A 19411-nucleotide genomic window follows, 5' to 3' on the forward strand; every position below is an offset into this window, starting at 1 on the left:
ACCATGAAGTGATAATGAAAAGTAGACTAGCCAACGTATTGATATTTCCTTTAGGAGACTCAGGAAGCTGTTTTTTGGCTCTTGTATTTTATAAAGCTCTACTTCTAATCTCTTAGCTGGTTTTATTACTGCAATGTAATATTCCAGTTTTGTTTCTCCCCACTGCTCTGGGGATATATGTTGTATATGTTGTCTAAAGGAAAGACAGCTCTCTTGTTCTATAGATGAAGTCTGAACTGGCAAAAGATATGTGTTGGTTCTTTCTTCTATGGAAAGAGACAACATCTGGAAGACAAGTTTTAAATAGCATTAATTACATCCCTTGATTTTCCATTTCATAGGAGGAATGTGAAAGTTATGTGAAACAATATATATTGTCACTAGAACTAACAATGATGAGATGAGCTTTTAGTTTTTACCAGTTTCTTTCCAGCATTTATATCCCAAATTGTTGTTCATAATTTCCAACCATTACTTTCCTGAAAAAAGATTGGATGCATTTTTCATTGTTCATATTTGAACTATATGCATTGAGACAGGAAAAGCAGCAGAGGAGTAACAGAATCATTCTTCCACTGATCTCGTCTTTGAACTACATTGATCAGGATAAATTATGGAATAAATCCCAAATTATGGGATTGGGCTCCCAAATTATGGACTAGTGGAAAATGCAAGTGAATTCTGGATAAACCTAGTGACCTTGTTTCAGTATAACAGAGATGAACAAGATCTTTAGGAAATGCTTAAAAGCAATGTGGTTTTAGTCCCTGAAAGCAAGCCTAGAAAAAAAAATCCAGTTTGACTTCTACTTTTTACGGTTCTATTTAAAAAAAAAAAATTCTGAAGCCTTGACAGACTCCTCAGCTTGACACACCACAGTGAAAATTCTTTCATGAAAATATATTTTCTCTCAGAAAAGGTGTGAAAAACTTTTTTGAAAAAGTCACAGGACCTCTTTTCTTTCAGAAATAAAGCTTCAAGGCTCCAAAACATTTGAGCACTTCCATTTCTGTAGGCGTGGGGGAATTCTACCCTATATATAAAAATACATAAGCACATGCTTAACTTTTAGCAGGTATTAAGTCCCATTCATTACATTAGGACTTAAGCATATATTCACATCTTTGAGAAGCGTGTCCTGCCTCATATTAATTTCCAAGCTGAAAGTTTCATAAGGTGTTGAAGGTGGTCCAGCATTCACTGACCAACAGTACCAAATGCTGCCAATGCTGGAAGCCAGATAGAGACTTGGTTTAGTTGGATTCTGAATTACAATAAATAAATTATAACAAACTCTGTTGACAGAAACCTCGGGGCTGGGTCCAGCCCTGAAGCCAGACTGAAATTTCTCATGTAGCAGGTAATCAGTAAGATGAGAAACCAGCTACAGGAGAAGGGCCTCTTTATGAAACAAGAAGGTACTTTGAGAGCCAGGTCTTATCCCAGTAACCTTTCCAGTAAAACAAGAGCAATGAATGCTCTTCATTATCTGGTCTTTAAAGGAGCTGAATTAATTGGAGAGGAAACTGATGATATTATTGGAGGAGCCCACCCTGTTGGTCATGCACATGGAGAATGGGTCAACAGATTTTTCTGTAATCATTCTAAACATTTCAGTGTAAGCAAAGCTCATAGGTAGTTTCAAAAGAAGGTTATTTGTTTGTAGGCAGAAAGGATTACCAGACTGGTATTATCCCCTTCATAATATTTAAACTGAACAATGTGTTGACATTTCAAAACCATCTGGGACTATTTTTTTCCATTATAGATTCCCAAATGACTGATTTTACTTAAAAACAATGGAGCTGATGTTTCCTTGTCCTTTGTGATAATGTTTTAAAGCAGTTGTCTCTAGGGTCTGGTGCAGGTTTTGGCTAATAGCTCAGCACATGCAGTCACCAGATTGATTGATGCACATAGGTGATCATATCTGTCAGTCTGCCATTTACCCAGTGTTTTACAGACTTCTTTCCAAAGTGCCTGAATGCGGTAGAAAGGTTTAGAATAGTCTGAATGCAACTTGAGTAGATTTTGTAAAATACATGATGGGTTGTACTGTGTATCTGGATTGATGTTTTCAATTAGTTTTCCTGGTGACAGGTCTGGTGGGATCCATTGTACCTCTAAGAATAGCCAGCCTAAGATAGTCAGTAAGAAAAAGATACTCCACTGGAGAGCAATTCTTCTCCACTGCCTATGTACTTAATTATCTTTATCTCCTGAACGAAGTTACAAGCTTAGATGACTTTATGCCTACTTTTTGATCATCTAAAATTTGCTGAGGTAGATTTTATTTTTGCAAAATCTTCCCTAGTGGATGCATTGAAAGGTTAATAGGAGATTTTTTTAAGCTTTGAAGTTTGGATTTTGCAAGTGAAACACTTCTTTTGATGAAGATTTTTTAGAACTGAACTTCCTAGCTTTTAGGAATAACCAAATAATAATAATTAGCAGCTTTCATTTAATAAGCAAAAAAACCACCAGCTCTCTGAAAATTACTTAAATTCCCTTCTGTTTTGTAGGTTTTTAGTTTTTAGTCCCCATAGTAAACATGATTTTTTTTTTATAAACTAGTGCAGAGAAGAGCTTGTAGTCCAAAAATGTGGACTATTTTGTGCAGGAAATTCTGGTTTGCATTCTGGGATTAGAGAAGCCCAGTGATCTATACAGAATCATAGAATCATCAAGGCTGGAAAATACCTTCAAGGTCATCTAGACCAACCTTTGACTGAACACCACCTTGTCAACTAATGTGCCATGCCTAGTCATTTCCTGAACACCTCCAGGGATGGTGAATCCACCGCCTCCCTGGGCAGCCTGTTCCAGTGTTTGACAAGCCTTTCCACGAAGAAATTCTTCATGATGTCCAACCTAAACCTCCCTTGGTGCAGCTTGAAGCCATGTCCTCTTGTCCTGTTGCTAGTTTCCTGGGAGAAGGATGTAGAGATGGTGGTATATCAAGCTTACCAGGAGAACACATGCTGAAACGAAGTGTGGCAGTCACTGGCCATATTAGAAACATGGGTTCAGCCTAAAGTCCTGCTATTTCCTCCTGTGCGACTTTTCAGCTTCTTCAGTACAATTGAGCAGTTGCTACTTATCTATTTCTAGCAAAGGGGAGTAAGTAGAGTTGATTGAAATTGCTTCCTTTATAGTGGCTGTGTAAGAGAAAATTGATTTTCTTGACCAAATGAAATTTCCACTGAAAGTCTACCTTCTGTGAAAATGTTTGATTTTTTGCTTTTGTTCAGTGCCTCATCCCACATTCTTTCCCTTGGGTTTCTAACTGGAAAGCCATAATTTTCTGGGCTTGCAGAACTGTAGGCAAGTGATAGTAATAATAAAAATGCCGGTTAGATCTTTTTATGAGAGCTTCTTTCATAGTACTGAAAATATAATTACTAGAAAGGGCTGGATTACAGCTCAAGGTGATCTCCTACTCCCAGTTTGATGCACTCCCAGTTCTGAGAGTGAGTAGTAGCACCTTCTGCTGTTTTTCTTAGTAGGAAATTGTTGTTCATACATCTTACATGGGCTATCCAGTGCAGCCCAGGTCCATTCCTGTTTGTTTTAGCATGCTGGTTACTATTGGCAGGTGCAGCTTGCTCTTAGCAAATTGTCTGTGAAAAATTACTCATAGCTAGTCCCCAAGAAGCTCTATTGAATGTGTCTTAAGCCTGAACTGATGTATTCAAATCCAGGTGTATTTTCAGGCAAAAGCTTAAAGAGTGCACTATCCATTTTGGTCTATAAATTCAATTTCTTCTTCACAACATAATGGTACTACAGCTTTTCAAAAAGGAGTTAGGATAGAGAGTAAGGATAACTCTGGACAAGATATGTCTCAAGAATTTCATTAGTCTATCCTGAATGTCTGAGTCTAAGTGAAATAGATATGGAACATATCAGGCTAAAATATCCATTTTGAAAAAACTCATGAGCAGCAGAATACATAGATAAAAAGAATTCTTTGGCAGCCATGACTGTAGATACAGCTACCACTTAAAACACAAATGTTTTCAAACTGTAAGTGCTTATATCACAGAGATTACCATATCATCACAGGCTGTCATTTGTCCTCTTATCAATGCAATGTGAAATCCCTGTGAACGTAAATACAGATTAATCTTGTAGATACTTGGCATACCAGCTCTGCAGTGTATGTCTTCAGCACTGTCAGAAAACACACTGAGAACAGCCACCACGTGGTCTCATGGAGGCTTTTAAATGACTGTGGGGTCAGCATCCAATGCCTGGCCCTCTCCAGTCACAAACATTTCAGCACTCGCTGAGCATTGGATTTGTCTCTATTATTCTTTGAATAACACTGCCTTGCACAGGAAGCAATAATCCAAGAGTAATTTTCTACTGCTATGACTAGCCTTCTAATAGGAGCTCATGCGTGATAATTAGGCCTCTCAAATATATTTTAGAGAGTGTATTTTTTTTTTGGCCAGTTTCCTTTTTTGTTAATTTTGTAATTTCTGAAAATATTTTACTGCTTAAAAGAATGGTTTTTAACCCAGATCCTTTGTGATTAGTAATGCACAACTAAAGACATTTGGAGCATTAAACACCCCTGTATGTGAAATCCCTGGAGTTTTGCTGCAGTATGGCTCTAAAATTACAATGAAATTACAGAGCTGGAAGAAGAATCATAGCTGCATAGAAGAAAGCTAATACAGTTCTCTATGTGTCTGTTTAATAAAGAAGCCTTCAGTTCTCAATTTAAAAAAAAAAAGAGTAAAGGTTCATTAAACCTGATACCATAATACGTGCTACATTTATTGAAGAAAAATATGAAGTCAATACCCAAGGCTGCAGCATGTTCAGAAAGCAAAATAATTAAATTGATATTATTTCCTTTTTGACAGGGTCTCCCATGGGAAGGGATATTACTTGGCTGGACCAGTAATGGCTCTGTATCTATGTGAAAAACTATTATGTTAAATTAAAACCTCTCTCTATTTATCAAACAGCCAAAACTAATAAACACAACTCTGACATTAAGGGTAAAGTGCTACTAGACTATTACTTCCTTCATCAGAGTATTATTTATAATTCAGTTTAGACAAGGCATCTGCTCCTCAGGGATGCTGAGACGTGGTATTGACACAAGAGCTCTTTACTATTTGGGCATGGGGATCAATTTGTTTTGCAGTTACTCTGGTTGGAGACAGTTTCTACTGGAAGGACAACCCCACAAAATCATTTCAGACGTTTTTAAGAAATAGATTGTTAAAAAGAATGTGCAAAGTATTGCTTATAACAAGTAATGCAAATACTTGTTATATACGAATACCTGGCATATCTAATAAATAAAGGAGTTTTAAAAAGAAAAAAGAAAAACATGAACGTGAGCAACTCTTGCCCTTGTGAATTTATTTATTTATTTAAATAATAATCAAAATACTAATTTTTTTTTTTGGCAGTTAGGATTTTTAGCACTAGAAACTTGGTGTGTCCTTCAGTATAATATTTTGCTTAGTGCAGACCAGGTTCTCCAATTTTGAATTTATAAGGCAATCCCTCAAAATGATGTACTCTATGGAGTACATCAATCTGCCTACTCATGGTAGGCAGATAGAATTACAAGGTACCATTCAAAAATCATGCAATAGGTTACATGATATAAAGACTTAAAAAGGCAGATTAAAATTGGAATTTGCAGCCATTTTGAAACATCAAATAGTGTATTTTAAAAAATTCTGTCATGAAGTTAAGGCAGCTTCTCTGGGAGACTGCCAGAAACACCAGTAACACCTATATGTAATACACCCAAGCATAAGAAAAACAAGGAATAGTAAATCTGATACATCAACCACTGCCAGCAAGTAATGACCAGTGGAATTCAGCTACATAGACAATTTAATTTTAATGCCTAGTGGGAATTTGATTAAAGAAATTAGAGAAAATTCTGAACATAGTCCAAATCATGCGTGTCTCTGTTTCATTTTATTTTCTTTAAGAACCGTCAGCATTCTTGGCCTCAGAAAATATATGTAGCAAGTCTCCTGAAAACTTTTAAGCAGAGTTATAACTTTGTTCACATAATGGTGACATTGAAATGAGTGAGACTACTTGAAAAAGGGAAATTATATATGTGTTTAAGTGTTTGTAGGATCTCATTCTAAGTGCTTGGAACAGAAAGTTCTTCCATAGCCTGCCCAAACCCTAAATACAGCCATTGCTTTCCAGCAAAGTGTGTAGGCAAGGGCTGATCAACCTTGAGGGAGGGAAAAATTCAGGGACGCAGTTGCAGACCCCAGGTTCAGGATGAAGTAGATGGGGCTGAGAGACTCCAGTCACCAGGGAAGTTCAGTGATTTCTTAGGAACAGTCTGCTTTTGGATTTCTGATTGTTATTATGATATAGGTAGAAATTAAGGGGGATAAACCTCTCATAAACATATATGGGGCTGCAGCCATGGCTATGACATCACGGGCAGCCAATGCAGTAACTAACTCCATTTTGGTCCATCAACTTCTACAGCCATTTAAAAATTTTTATTATTCTACCACATGAATCTGGATTGCAGCCACTCACCATAAGACAGACTGGACTAATAAATCTTTGGCACATATAACCACCATGTTTAATATAAAACAACCCATACACTTTTTTTTTAATATGATTTATAAAACAGAACGCGAAGCTACCTACATGGTCTTTTCTAGCTACAGCAGATACTGTTATTTATCGCACATTTAATTACTAACAGCAATTCAGTCATGTTACCTGACCTTAAGGCCTTTTGATTACCTGATCCAACATATTTCACATGATAAAAATGTCAGGCTGAGAGAAACCCACCAGTCTGGCTTTCTGTGAAATCTAATTATAAACAGCAATGTTAGAAAAAGCTTAACAGTTTAAATACTCAAGGCAGTTATTCATTTTATAAGTGTTTGTTTTGATTGAAATGATAGCTGAGAGGGCACCGTGCAGCCTGGTAGTTCACTATGAATAGTACAGCTTCATCTCACCCGCAGTCATTTTGGCTGCTCAGCTTGAACTCGGGAAGCTCAGCTGGGCCTCCAGAAGCAACTCAGTGCCATGGAACGTGTATGTCCCTCTCCCTATACAACATCCAGCAGCTCTCCCTATGCAACATCCAGCCTTTGCAGACCCTGGAGTTGGACTCGATGATCCTTATAAGTCCATTCCAATTCAGGATATTCTACAATTCTCTGATAATGGAAAAGAGAGTCCAGTGAATCTATTCGTGGGAATGGGCTCAGCCCTTCCCTTCACTCCTAACACATGGTTGCACAGATAGTGGTGCTTTGAAATGCTCTATTAAACTGGAGATGTTGAGTTGGAAGTTGGCATGAGCTGTATTCTAACGGGCCTTATGGAAAGTGGCAGGGTGAAATTCTGACCCGCTGCAGAGAAAGTTCTCATGGATTCCATGAGTTTAGGAGTTTGTCTCAGTCTAACCATTTCTCAATACTTTCCTGTGCCTTGCACCTTTGTCTTGCTCCATATTTGTATTTCAGTCAAGGTAGAAAGGCTCATGAGCACACGGAATGAAAGGAAGGAGCATCTGCTTGTGGGAAACTCTCCTACACTGCAAGTAATAATGATAATAACGGTGGCAGAGGTAATGATAATTTCTCCAGTCACAGTGGTGACCAAGAGCTTAAGCTGGAAACATGGATGATACTGTGTCTTGTACGAGACTGGTCTTGTACAAATGAAATTAAAAAATAAAGAATCTTAGACAAAGATAAATAATTTCCCTGGAATGCTGATTTAAGATATGTGACACGGTGCCTTAGAATAAAGATGAAAAATGCATTTTAGTATATACATTCTATTCATTGATTGTTATGTTGTATAAAACTGGAAAGAATAATCACATAATTTGGTGGATATTCATTCCGTAGTTGTAAGTCAGTATTATAATTTTTCTTCTGGGAAATGAGTAAATATGTTTTTTATATATTATAATATATACATTACGTGTCTAAGTATGCTCTAACCTACACCAATACTTTCTGTAATACACTAGCTCTTCCTATTCCTTTCTTTTTTGTGGGATAGCAGATGAACCAAGATGACCTCATGCTACAGCTTTGCTCCTCTGGAAAAATGAAGCTGTCAACAACATCGGAAAAGACTCGTAACCACAGGAAACAAAACGTTCACAGAAGCTGGACTAAGACTATGGAACTTGTTGCCAGACAAAATAGGAATGACCAGCACATGTGCCACACTAAACATTCAGTGCAAGAACCTAATTATTCAACTTAACTTTCCCTTGATAGTCTTTTCAAGCATCCTTAGACTAAATGCTATTTTGGTTATAAGACTATGAAAAGCTCAAAAATGTTAAGAGGTTGAAAAAAATGGCAAGCTCACATGTAATGTCCCTGGAAAATGGCTAGACATTACAGCAACAGTCTGATACAATCCTGGATAAATAGGTTATTACTAAAAAAAATAAATAAAGCAGATAATCTTTTCCTGTCTGTAGGAGTGGCAGTATTTTGAAACATTGCTAATGCCATGTATGATCTTGCAAGCCCTGTATAATCCATTTATATGTATTATTATTTCTTAATAATTCTCCAGAAAATATCAATCAAATTGTTGGGCAGTAAACAGTATGTATGTACTGTCTGTAGTGACTTCATGTTATGTGTTCCTCCTAAAAAGTGCCATATAATGGCATGTACAGATACAGAGTAAGCAGCTGTAGTTGGTGCTCTCCTATACTTTTAATTTTTCACCCTCTTGTGTGTTTATGTCCAAAACCTCACAGTGCCAATTAAGTTTAAACCATAACAACTTAATTTAATTTAATGACCAATAGCAATATTTCCATATATGTTGTGCCTCATACCAGTCTTCAGTAAAATTCACTGAAGCACTGACTTGCAATGAAGATGGTCCCTCAAAAAAGTTGCTGAAATAAGCCATCAATTTAAAAGATGCTTTTCCCTTTCCCAAACTGTCCTGTGGAAACAGCTGGTAAAAGTATTCAGATAAAGATTGCTGTCACAATCACTGCATGCTTGATATTAGAAAATGGGCTGAATCTTCCCAAGAGAATAGTAATGCTTTTGCTTGAAATAATCTAAACCCAGAAGTGTCTGATTTCACTTGTTCCATCTACGGTGAAAGACAGATACAAATGCTGTGAGACTTGCATGGTGTTTGGATGTTAGTGTGGGGTTAGCCTAATTCTCCTTTTTCCTGAGTCACATACCAAAATCTTCATGTGATCAAAAGCCACAGAGGATGCGGACTGTCTGTGGAGGGGATTGGGAGGTCCTGGAGTGATTCATAGACAGTAGCTGAGAAAGCTCCCAGAGGGCTCATTAATTTACAGTGGAGAAGGTCTAGCTCATGCCAGCCATGCTGCTGGATCCCTGAGCAGCCCATTGATTTTGGCGTTAGCAGCTGCTCCTGGCTCATTTCCTTCCATGGCCAGACATTTGAATTCCTCGTCATTTTTTGTCAGCACAGTCTTCTGACTGGCCCTGCAATTCAGCTATTGACTTGGACCTGTGCTTAACCATTTGTGCAGGGCTGTGCTTGGTGTGCTGGCAGTTCAAGGAGGGTGTAGGCTACTACTGATGAACCTGTTAGGAACCCAGAGAGAAAGGAACTGAGCCAACAGAATGGTCATGTACTTCAGCCTGTGAGGAAAAAACAAGTATATTCCTTTCCCTTTAAATAAACTAATTGGGCTTTTTGTTGTGACCTACAGGAACATAACCAGAGTTGCACAAATTACTTTTCTTAAGGCTGACAGAAGCTGGCAGAAAGCCCTGGGAAGCCATCTCTGATGTGTGCAAAGCTGAACAAACCCCAGCACTTGAAGTACTTGAAGGCAAATGGTACATAAATCCGTGGTAGTTTAGACTTGGTAAGAAGGAAGGAATTGAAGTTAAAAAGATCAACTCTGACCATAAACAGTGTAAAAGCATAACTTTAAAGTAAGTAATGTCTCAGTTTCTTTGCTTATAAACATTTTCATGTATCTATATATTTCTCTCCCTGTACACAGACACACACACACACGCAAATCTAAAGTACCTTCGAGGACTGAAAACTTGTTCAGTGGTGGTAGAACCAGACAGGCAGTCTCCAAGTGCTGGCTCTACTTGAAATAGGAAATCTTCAAAAGACATGGTGATGTGAGGCAGTACGAAATATCAAGAGAAAAATGTAAGTGGGTGAGTAGACATGATATGTTTTCCAACTAGCTGGCCAACAGTCTACCTGAAGACAGATCCCTAGTGAAAGGGTCCTTAAATATTTTGCCCGCCTACTCGTTTTAGGAAGGGAGGTACTGGGGTCTGTGTCTTCACTCAAGTGAGTCCAAATCGAGCTTGTAACAGTCTCATCTGCATCCTGATCTGCCTTTTTCCTTCCTTCAGGCACTAAAACAGAAAAGTACAAGTGAGTTGGAACTGGAAATTTGGAGACCTTTAGGCACTGGATAAGCATGGGATAAACGACTCTTAATGGCACAATTATCACTCTGAGTCACAGGAGATAATCCTCCATTTGACTTGTAAAAGCCAATATTGTGTGTTGCTCCCTCCCCAAAAAAAGGGAAATAATAATAATCCATCCATTCAGACCTGTATTGTAAAAACTCCAGTGAGGTAAAGCAATGCTTACAGAATAAAAATCGTGAACTAAAGAAAGAAGACTTATTTAATAGCTGGGGACAGGGTTTCTGCTCATAAGACTCCCTGTGGACTCATAAGACTCCCTCCAAGCCCAGGGGAGAGAGTGAATTTTGACAACAGCAATTCCTGAAACATCTTGTGCAAACTAAAACCACATAAAGAGAATTTAAGATAAATATAATAAAGACATCATACAGCTGCACACACACAAAAAAAGTGTTTCCAGCTATTTCAGACTTGGGAATAAAATACTGTCTCTAAAGGTGTTAAAGCACAGAGCAAAGCAAAAAGGAAATGTGAGGCAAAATGAAATGAAAGGAAGAAGCTTTTCTTTATAGCATTGACTATATAATCTGGACACTAAGGATACTCTGTTATCTCTTCCAAATCTTTTCTAATTACCAGAATGCAAGCAGACACTTTTAAAACTAAGTTAATAACAACACAACTACCACCACATTTAAGCCACCGAATCTCAATATTGTCTATCAGTGTTTGAAGTACAGACTTTTTGTTTTAATGGTTCTTTAGGTTGATGGACCTCTGATAAATTGAAGGGGTAGCAGTGGCAGATCTGTAGAACTGTGATAGTAATAAGGAATTTTCTGTAAGGACAAGGTGATATAGATTTCCAGTCAGGTTCGTGCAGGCTAAATTGATGTGACAACTTAACATTGAAGACTTTTCACTTTGCATTTTCTAGATCTCATACACTCTACTATGAAAGGTGTAATTGCAGAAAAGAGATATAAAGCGTGGTTTTGCTATGGGCACTGTGGGAATACTAGAGAAGCTGGTGCAGCCAGTATTGGAATCTAAAGTCACGCTTCACCACAGAATGGTTTTTAAATGAGCAAATTTGTCCTGGTTTTACTGTTACTGGCACCCAAGCTAGTTGGGTTAAAACTCAGCTATGTTGGTTCCATCCACAGGTGGAATGATGCCTTTTCTTGCAGTGTAACTAAATGTTTGATATGAGGGGAAGGCCTTTCTCTCTACTATGCATGCACACAGAGACAGGAATTAACAGCATGCATGTTTATGGCACTGCTTCTTTATTAGATGTTGGTTTGTAAATAGGATTCCTTGCATTATAACAATTTAAATGGATCAAAAAATATCCCCCAAAACCTCAACAAATCACATCCAAAACCCAAACAAACCACCAAAGAAATAGGATAGTGATTGAAGCTGATAGAAGCGGTGAATGTACTACTCCATGTTCATCTGCTTACTGTATAGTCTGACTTTTGGTGAGGACAACCATTATCAACTAGAGAGGAACTTTATTTAAAGATTTTTAACTCAGATTTCTGGAAACTGAGTGATATATAAAGCTTGGAATCCTTCCCAATGATTAATTGTAATGTAACATTTGCTGCAGTAAACTATGCCCTCAATTAGACCTGAGCAACTCCATTAACTAATTATATCATGACTGTAACTGAGAGTATAATTTGCCCCTCTGGGAATAGAATATACAATTAAAGCTCCACAGGGCAGAACAGGCAGAAGAAATTTGCCCTTCAGCTGGAGCTGTCAAGGAAATTATAGGCTGTTTTGTTTATTCTCTCCAACTTTAACAAATCCTATTAATGATATAGTGGCAGTATGTATTTTCCAGTATATAGAACAAGTAGAACAAGTACTGTTTATGCTTTTTCTCTTGGTATCTTGCAGGTGAACAGAGATCAGCAATTAAAACTGTTGGGCACCAACTTTTCTCTCAGGAAATAGGAGAGCAGAACCTGAGTAAATAAGATGAGTACCTTTGCAGCAGCTGGTTGTGTATTCTACAGAAATCATCAGTTGTGGTTCAGGACCAAGCCCAGCCAGAGAATATAGAGGGCTTGGAATCAAGGAACTAAGGAATAATATGTGCTTATTTGACATAGTACCCTAGCAACAAGCTGTTACGTTGCAGAAGGTAAAGCAAACAAAGAGCTATAGGAAGATGTCTGTGATAACAATAAACTAGTTTCTCATCCCGACTGCTGTAGTAGAAAGCAAAGAGTTGATAGAGTTATTAAGTCTATTCAATTCCTTACAATGTGACTGCGAAAAAATTGCTTAGATCATAAGAAAGAAGAATTTCTGTCTTGCATTTTTTTATTTCCAAAGAGAGATGTTAGAGGGAACCTTTAGCCAGCATGCAGTATTATTTTCATATTTGCTTTTTGTTTGTCTTCCCAAGATTAATGTGTTTCTTTGTCAGTAACCACATCTGGTAGATTTTGAGGGCTTGAAATCAGTGAAACATAAACCATGAGGGCATTGGAAGCTGAAGTTCCCATGGAAAAGCTATCAGCAAAAACAAGCCACTAAGTGCCACCCTCAGTGACTATACCTGGGAGATATCAAAACCTGTGGTGTTCCTACAGGTTTTATGCTTGAATTTCATAATGCTTTCCATGGCAATCTCAACTCAGTCTCAGTCCATGTGCCCCTAAGTTCTAGCAATTTTCATACCAGAAAATTCCTCAAGGAAGGATCTTTGGCTTGTGTCTGATTTTTGGCACCTGGCACTGTCAGCACAGACAGGTCCACACAGTTACCCCCATCGCCTAATCTGCTCTCTTTACATCCTGTCCTAGTTAGGACAACTGAGACCAGTTCATCAGGGTATGGGTGTAACCCAAAACTGTGTATTCTATAGCCTTCCATGCCATTTCCGCTGTGTCTCACCTAAAAAATCCACTGCGCAGGCTGGAAGGGTTAATGACCTTTCCCAAAATCTTCGCTCTCGAAGACTGGCCATGCCATTTCCCAGAAACTGTTATCAATGAACCATTTACACCATCTGCCCATAGAGCCTGACTCCTCAGGCTATAAACTAGGTGTTAAGAGGCCTGTGAAATAGGAGGATGCTCCTGTCCTCACACCCTTTGTGGAACTCCCCGCCCTGAGGGAAGTGCTGAGCATTCCTGCCTGAACTGCAGGATATATAATCTTGGAGTCTTGGAACATTTTGAACCACTCTGTGGGATCCAGAGAAGGACTGCGGCTCATCGCTCTCAAACAGACTTGGACCACCACCCTATACTGGACTCCAATCACCACTTTTGACCAGACTGCAACTCTCCCACCAGCAGGTTCTTCCCCTCTCCCTTTACTTTGGACTCAAGCGGGGCCCAAGGAACACCACGTTGTTCATGCCCCAGGGTACTGGGTTATACATTTGGGTTTTGTGGGTTAAGACCAATTGTTTGTTTGTATGATTGTACTTACTGTATTATTTTAGTAAATTGTTATTCTGACTTATAATCTCTCCTTTGAGTTGAGTTCATTTCCCCTGCTGGTTAACTCTTAAACCAGCACACATCCATATTCCACACACGGGCATTTACAAAGGAGCATGATAAAGAATTTCCTTCTATGCCCAAACACAGCTTGGGTACTTTAGGAGCAAAATGCTTTCAGTGTACCTAACTCCTGTACTGAAGGTGATTTTCTACTTTCTTTGTCAAGAAAGGAACTACTTTCCACCCCAGTGCAGTTTGTGTATGGCTACTGCTCTTGAGTTTTAGGCTCTCCTCAAATAAGTTCCAAGTTTAGCTGAAGCCCTGCTAAAATGAGTAACCAAGTTCAGCTCCTTGTGTTATCCCATTTTCAGTCTTCTCTGGCTCAGTCAAATGTACTTCACCATTTGTATCTGAGACACGGACTCAGAGAGTTCTGGAGATTCAGATTGGCTCATAAGTGTGTTTAGGTCTAAGACATATGAAGAAGCCTAAAATGATAAGAAGGCTGAAGGAAGTAACATCTAACTTAAACTTCACAAACCTATCTAAAACATGAATAGCTCAACTGTATAGAAAACACATAAGATAATAGAAGCAATAGGGAAAAAAGATTTATTTAGAAGTAGAGCTTCCCCCTATTGGTTTAAATTATGGGATGGAAAGGAAACAAAGGCAAAAGAGAAAATTTTGATGAGGAAAAGAAAAATTTCTTAAAATTGGTGACTCTATGGAAACTTTTCAGTTATTGTATTTAACAGAATTGGCCTGAAAATTTGTAATTATAAAAGACCATTTCTAAAATTTCAAATGAGCTGTGAAAATAGCACTGTGCTAAATAAACACTTAGGAAATCCAGGCTGGATTTTTTTTTTTTGTCAGAATAAGACCCAATTTATTTCTCTTTTCTTTCCATTCTTCTTCCAATTTTTAAAAAACTGTTAATTAATGCATAAAGAAGAGGTGCAAAATGCATATTCAATACCTTTGCCTATTAAACTGAGTGAATTATTTCCTGCAACATGTGCATTTTTTGCATTCTTAAAAGAATATCTGAGTGAGTAAATTGTCATTACTACCTTTTCTTGCTTCCTTTCACAGCACTGCTCCCCTGGTGAAAACCAACATAGCATAACTGTGCACTGGTGCAGAGCAAGAGAAGTGGAGGATGGTTTGATTAAGCCTTCTAATTGCAATTGATACCCTCTCATTCATGTGTTGAAAGGGACAGGGACTTCTTTATGGCACTTGTAATTTTGTGAGATGACTGACTACTCCAAACTGAAGTGGAAAACTGAAAAAAACCACAAACCTCGTAATTAGGGTAAGGATGCTTACTAGCATTTTGTGGATGAGATTCACCATCTTGCACTTGCTGACTGGCTATTTGAGTCTGGTAACATCGCTTGCATCATGAGGTGACCTGGAGCTGGGAACATTTGGGTGCACAGGAACCTTTCCCCAACCTTACGGGAGACAGGCGCATCATGGATAAAATGAGTAAATGCTGAATGCTGCTTGTACAACTTGTGAAAGAGCAGAGAAGAGTAGGCAAGTTAATGAAATTATTTATATTATTTTAAAGATACTTTCTTGGACTGGACACAGCCTTACAGAGCCAAGTCAAGGAATATTTGACAGAAGAAATGTGTCTACCAACGTTATATGGCCTTGTGATTCTTGCTGTCTTTATTGTGGCCTTTACTGATTTGGAAGTCCCTTGCTAGATGTTCAGTAGTCGTTGCTAGACTGATTATCACAGAATCATAGAACGTTTAGGGTTGGACAAGACCTTAAAGATCATGTAATTCCAACCCCCCTGCCATGGGCAGGGATACCTTTCACAAGACCAGGTTCCTCAGAACTCTGTTCAACCTGACCTTGAACACTGCCGGGGATGGAGCACCCACAATTTCTCTGGGCAACCTGTTTCAGTGCATCAGCACCCTCACAGTAAAAAATTTCTTCTGTATGTCTAACCTAGATTTCCCCTCTTTCAGTTTGAAGACATTCCCCCTTGTTCTGTCACTACAGTTCCTGATGAAGAGTCCCTCTCTGGCTTTCCTGTGGGCCCCTGCAGATACCAGATAGTGATGCAATTATACAATCTTCCCTCCTCCGGGTTGAACAGCCCCAACTCTCTCAGTCTGTTTGCATAGGGGAGGTGCTCCAGTCCCCTTATCAACTTCATAGCCCTCCTCTGGACTTGCTCTAATAGCTCCATGTCCTTCTTTACCCTGGGGGCACCAGACCTGTACACAATATTCCAGGTGGGATCTCATGAGAGTGATCTGTAAGACTTTTAGGAAAGAAACTTGTTACTGTAGATATATTTAAAAATCCAAACAAACAAAATCCAGAAAACAAAACCCAAACCCTTTGCTTCCTAAAAATAAAGTGTTGAAAGTGGTCTTTTCAAACAGTGTTAGAAATAATTTCTCCTTCTAAATGTTCAGAAATTTAACTATTTTAAAATATATAATGAGAGATGGGCTCCTGTGAAAGTGAGTGCTGTTTCTTTTCCTTGGAAATTCGTCTTCTTTTGTCATGACATTTTGCTTAGGTTACTGGTGTCCCTGCAGTAGAGTAGTGTGCATGTTCCTCAGCATGGGTGGGGAATCAGATAGCCAATTATTTAAAAGAAACAACGGTTGAATTATTAGGTTAGATGAAAACCAGATTATCATAATACATAAATTACATGAGCACTTTAGAGTGCGTGATGCTGAATAGCTGTTTGGATCTGCTATCAAGTTCTGAGGCATTTTGTGTGAAATGCTGATTCGTGCTTGGCTGTTCCCTGCAATGCTTGCACACAGGGCAAGGAGAGGAACGCTGAGTACTTCCCTGCTCAGAGCACTGTGCTTCTAATTTTGTGGTCTTTTCTTGGATGTGACACCTAGAAAGGGGCAGATTACATTACCAGTTAATGATCTGCAGAATGATACACAGTGCTTTTTGGGCTACTCTCCTTTCTGATGCTTAATAACTCTACATACAAAACTGGGACAAGAACTTAACTTACTCTTTGCCATCCATCAAAACAACATGAGTTGCATTTATTGAGGGGAGAAAGATCTGACAGGGGAAAAAACGAAGTGGTAGAAATTGTAGACCAGCCAGGTGCAAGCTGGCTACCTAAATGCATGCAACTCAAGTGGGCATAAAAGTTTCTCTACAGGCATATTGGGTGGTCAGATCGTCATTGGAATTATATGGCTTGGAATCAGAGATATCTCCATTTTCTCCTCTGAATTTACTCCAGATTCACACAAGTGTAACTGAGATAAAATAATTAATTATAAACTGTCAGAATCTTTCTTATTTTCACTGCAGCCAGGAGCCAAGACATAGGTTGACTCATGTTGGAAAATGAGACCATGCTTGCAGTCTTTGCTGGTTAATAGCAAGGAAAGAGCTCTGTGCTTATTTAATTAATTTGCTCTTTACCAAGAGAGCTATTTCAATGCTGTGCCTGTGTCTAGTAATCGAGTTTGATTTCTCAGTGTCTCGTTCAAACTACATCTTGTGAAAATTTTTGCCTTCTAACAAAAACCTGACTGTTGCACATGTGTGCTTGCTGCCTTGTTGCTCACTGGAAGGTGGTATTTACTGAACTGAAGAGCTTAAAGGCTCTGTCAAGGTGGAGAGGTAAATGTGATCTGTACTACGCCTTGAGGCAAGGTTTGTTAATTATTTTTCTCCTGGAAATCATGTTGACAGGCAGATGGCATGTGCTCAAATCTCACCCTGACATGGAACCTGGACAGAGTTGGGTTGGGATATATCTGGGTCTGGGAGATGGTGAGTGATTCCAGGTCCTGTATTTAAGACACAGTCTTAGACCTTTGGGAACTTCAGATGTTAATATCAGGCTTGTGATATTGCTTTTTGCCTACAAAGTCTATTTTTGCCTTTGTCGAGTTTAGCAGTTCTCCTGTGTCCTGTTCATATGCTGTAATTCTTTTGACTTGTTAATTCAGACCAGCTGATAAAGAGGAATTTTTTGAGCACAGCCTTGTCACTGTAGGGGTGGAAGCTACTATTCATGTATTCAATTTCATCTCTACAGATACTCATTTGATTTTAATTCTCTTCTGTTGGATCAGATCAGTAGAGAAAGAGATTTTGTTTAGGAGGGTCATGCGAGCCTGACCCCTCTTTGCAGACTATTCCTCTCCCATCAACATTCACAGTTGTTGGACTAGGAATGCTAGGGGATACATCCATGCCATCTGTTCAATTGTAGTGATGTTTCTTGTTGTATTTTGTAGCAATGAATATTTTAATTATAGTTTGAAATTTGACTGTATCACAGTAAGTGTAGATGGTGTTTGGGATATGCCCTTCCAGTCTTAAATTCTGTGTAAATCAGTTTCTTAATTTTGTGTTATAATTCTGTGTTTCAACAATTTATTTGGACTCTGAGCACTCACCAAATATTTCATACTCAGTTATAGTCCACTGTTAGCAAAACTGCAATTGAACTGTGCTGTTAGCACTGTCTAGCAACTGTGTCTTTCCCATTTCATCCTTTTTCTCCTGTGTAACAATAAAAAGGCTTTTCTTTAGTTTTATCAGCTGTATTTCCTGTGTTATCTGTCTTTACGGACTCAACTGCTGCCTCCACTGAAAGATCTGGGAAAAGAGAAAAGAAGTTGTTTAGTGTCCCTGAAATGGTGAAAGCCGAGAGTCTGGATAAAATTTCTCTCTGGTGTTTTGCTTGTCTATTCATGACAATTTTGTTTTTCCACATAATTATCTCCAAATAGATACTGACTTGTGTCTCTTTTAAACAGAGATGGAAACTTCAGGTAGACTTATTGCTACATATACACAGGCTGATTTTTGCAAGTTTTCTGATTCTTCAACCCTACAGCTTTCTACTCCTCTCTCTAAGCAGTGATGTACTTGATGATTTAGTCAGGTGAGGCATTTGCTTTATTATGATTTCATCTTTTGGACCAGAGGCAGCCTGAAACAACAAGGCAAAACAGCTTATTATAATTTGACTGTTTTATCTCCCAGAGGAAGAAAGTGTTCTCCATCATTAAAAATAACAGTACTGGACTTATTCAATCTAAAGCATATCAGTACTCCTAAATTAATGTTGAGAAAGGATAGCAGAAGAAGTTTTTGCAGGAATGCTTCTAGTCCTACGGGCAAAATTTGGTACCATGGACATGAGGTAGATTAAAACCTGAATGTATTTCAAAATGCTGTGCAGAGACAGTTAATGCAACAGTTATTTAAGCACGTTCAGTGAACAGTTCACAGGGCACACAGCGTTACAAGAAAAGAAAAGAAGCATTAATGCATTAAACTGTCTCAGGAGGTAGATCTTGATAAAGAACCTCTGGCTAACATACAGAAATAAAGGTTGGAGAATAAAAACAAAGGCAAACAAAAGCCAGAAAGGGCAAAAGGAAGGAAGGGATAGACAGAGTTCAACAGGATCAGAAGAACTGGATTCAGCACTACAACTGGCAGTCTGGGTCTAAAGGAGGAAGAAAGGAAGGAAAA

The sequence above is a fragment of the Pipra filicauda genome, unplaced genomic scaffold, assembly GCF_003945595.2.
Source record: "Pipra filicauda isolate LSUMZ 115617 unplaced genomic scaffold, ASM394559v2 scaffold136_size1984543_pilon, whole genome shotgun sequence".
NCBI classification, from domain to species: domain Eukaryota; kingdom Metazoa; phylum Chordata; class Aves; order Passeriformes; family Pipridae; genus Pipra; species Pipra filicauda.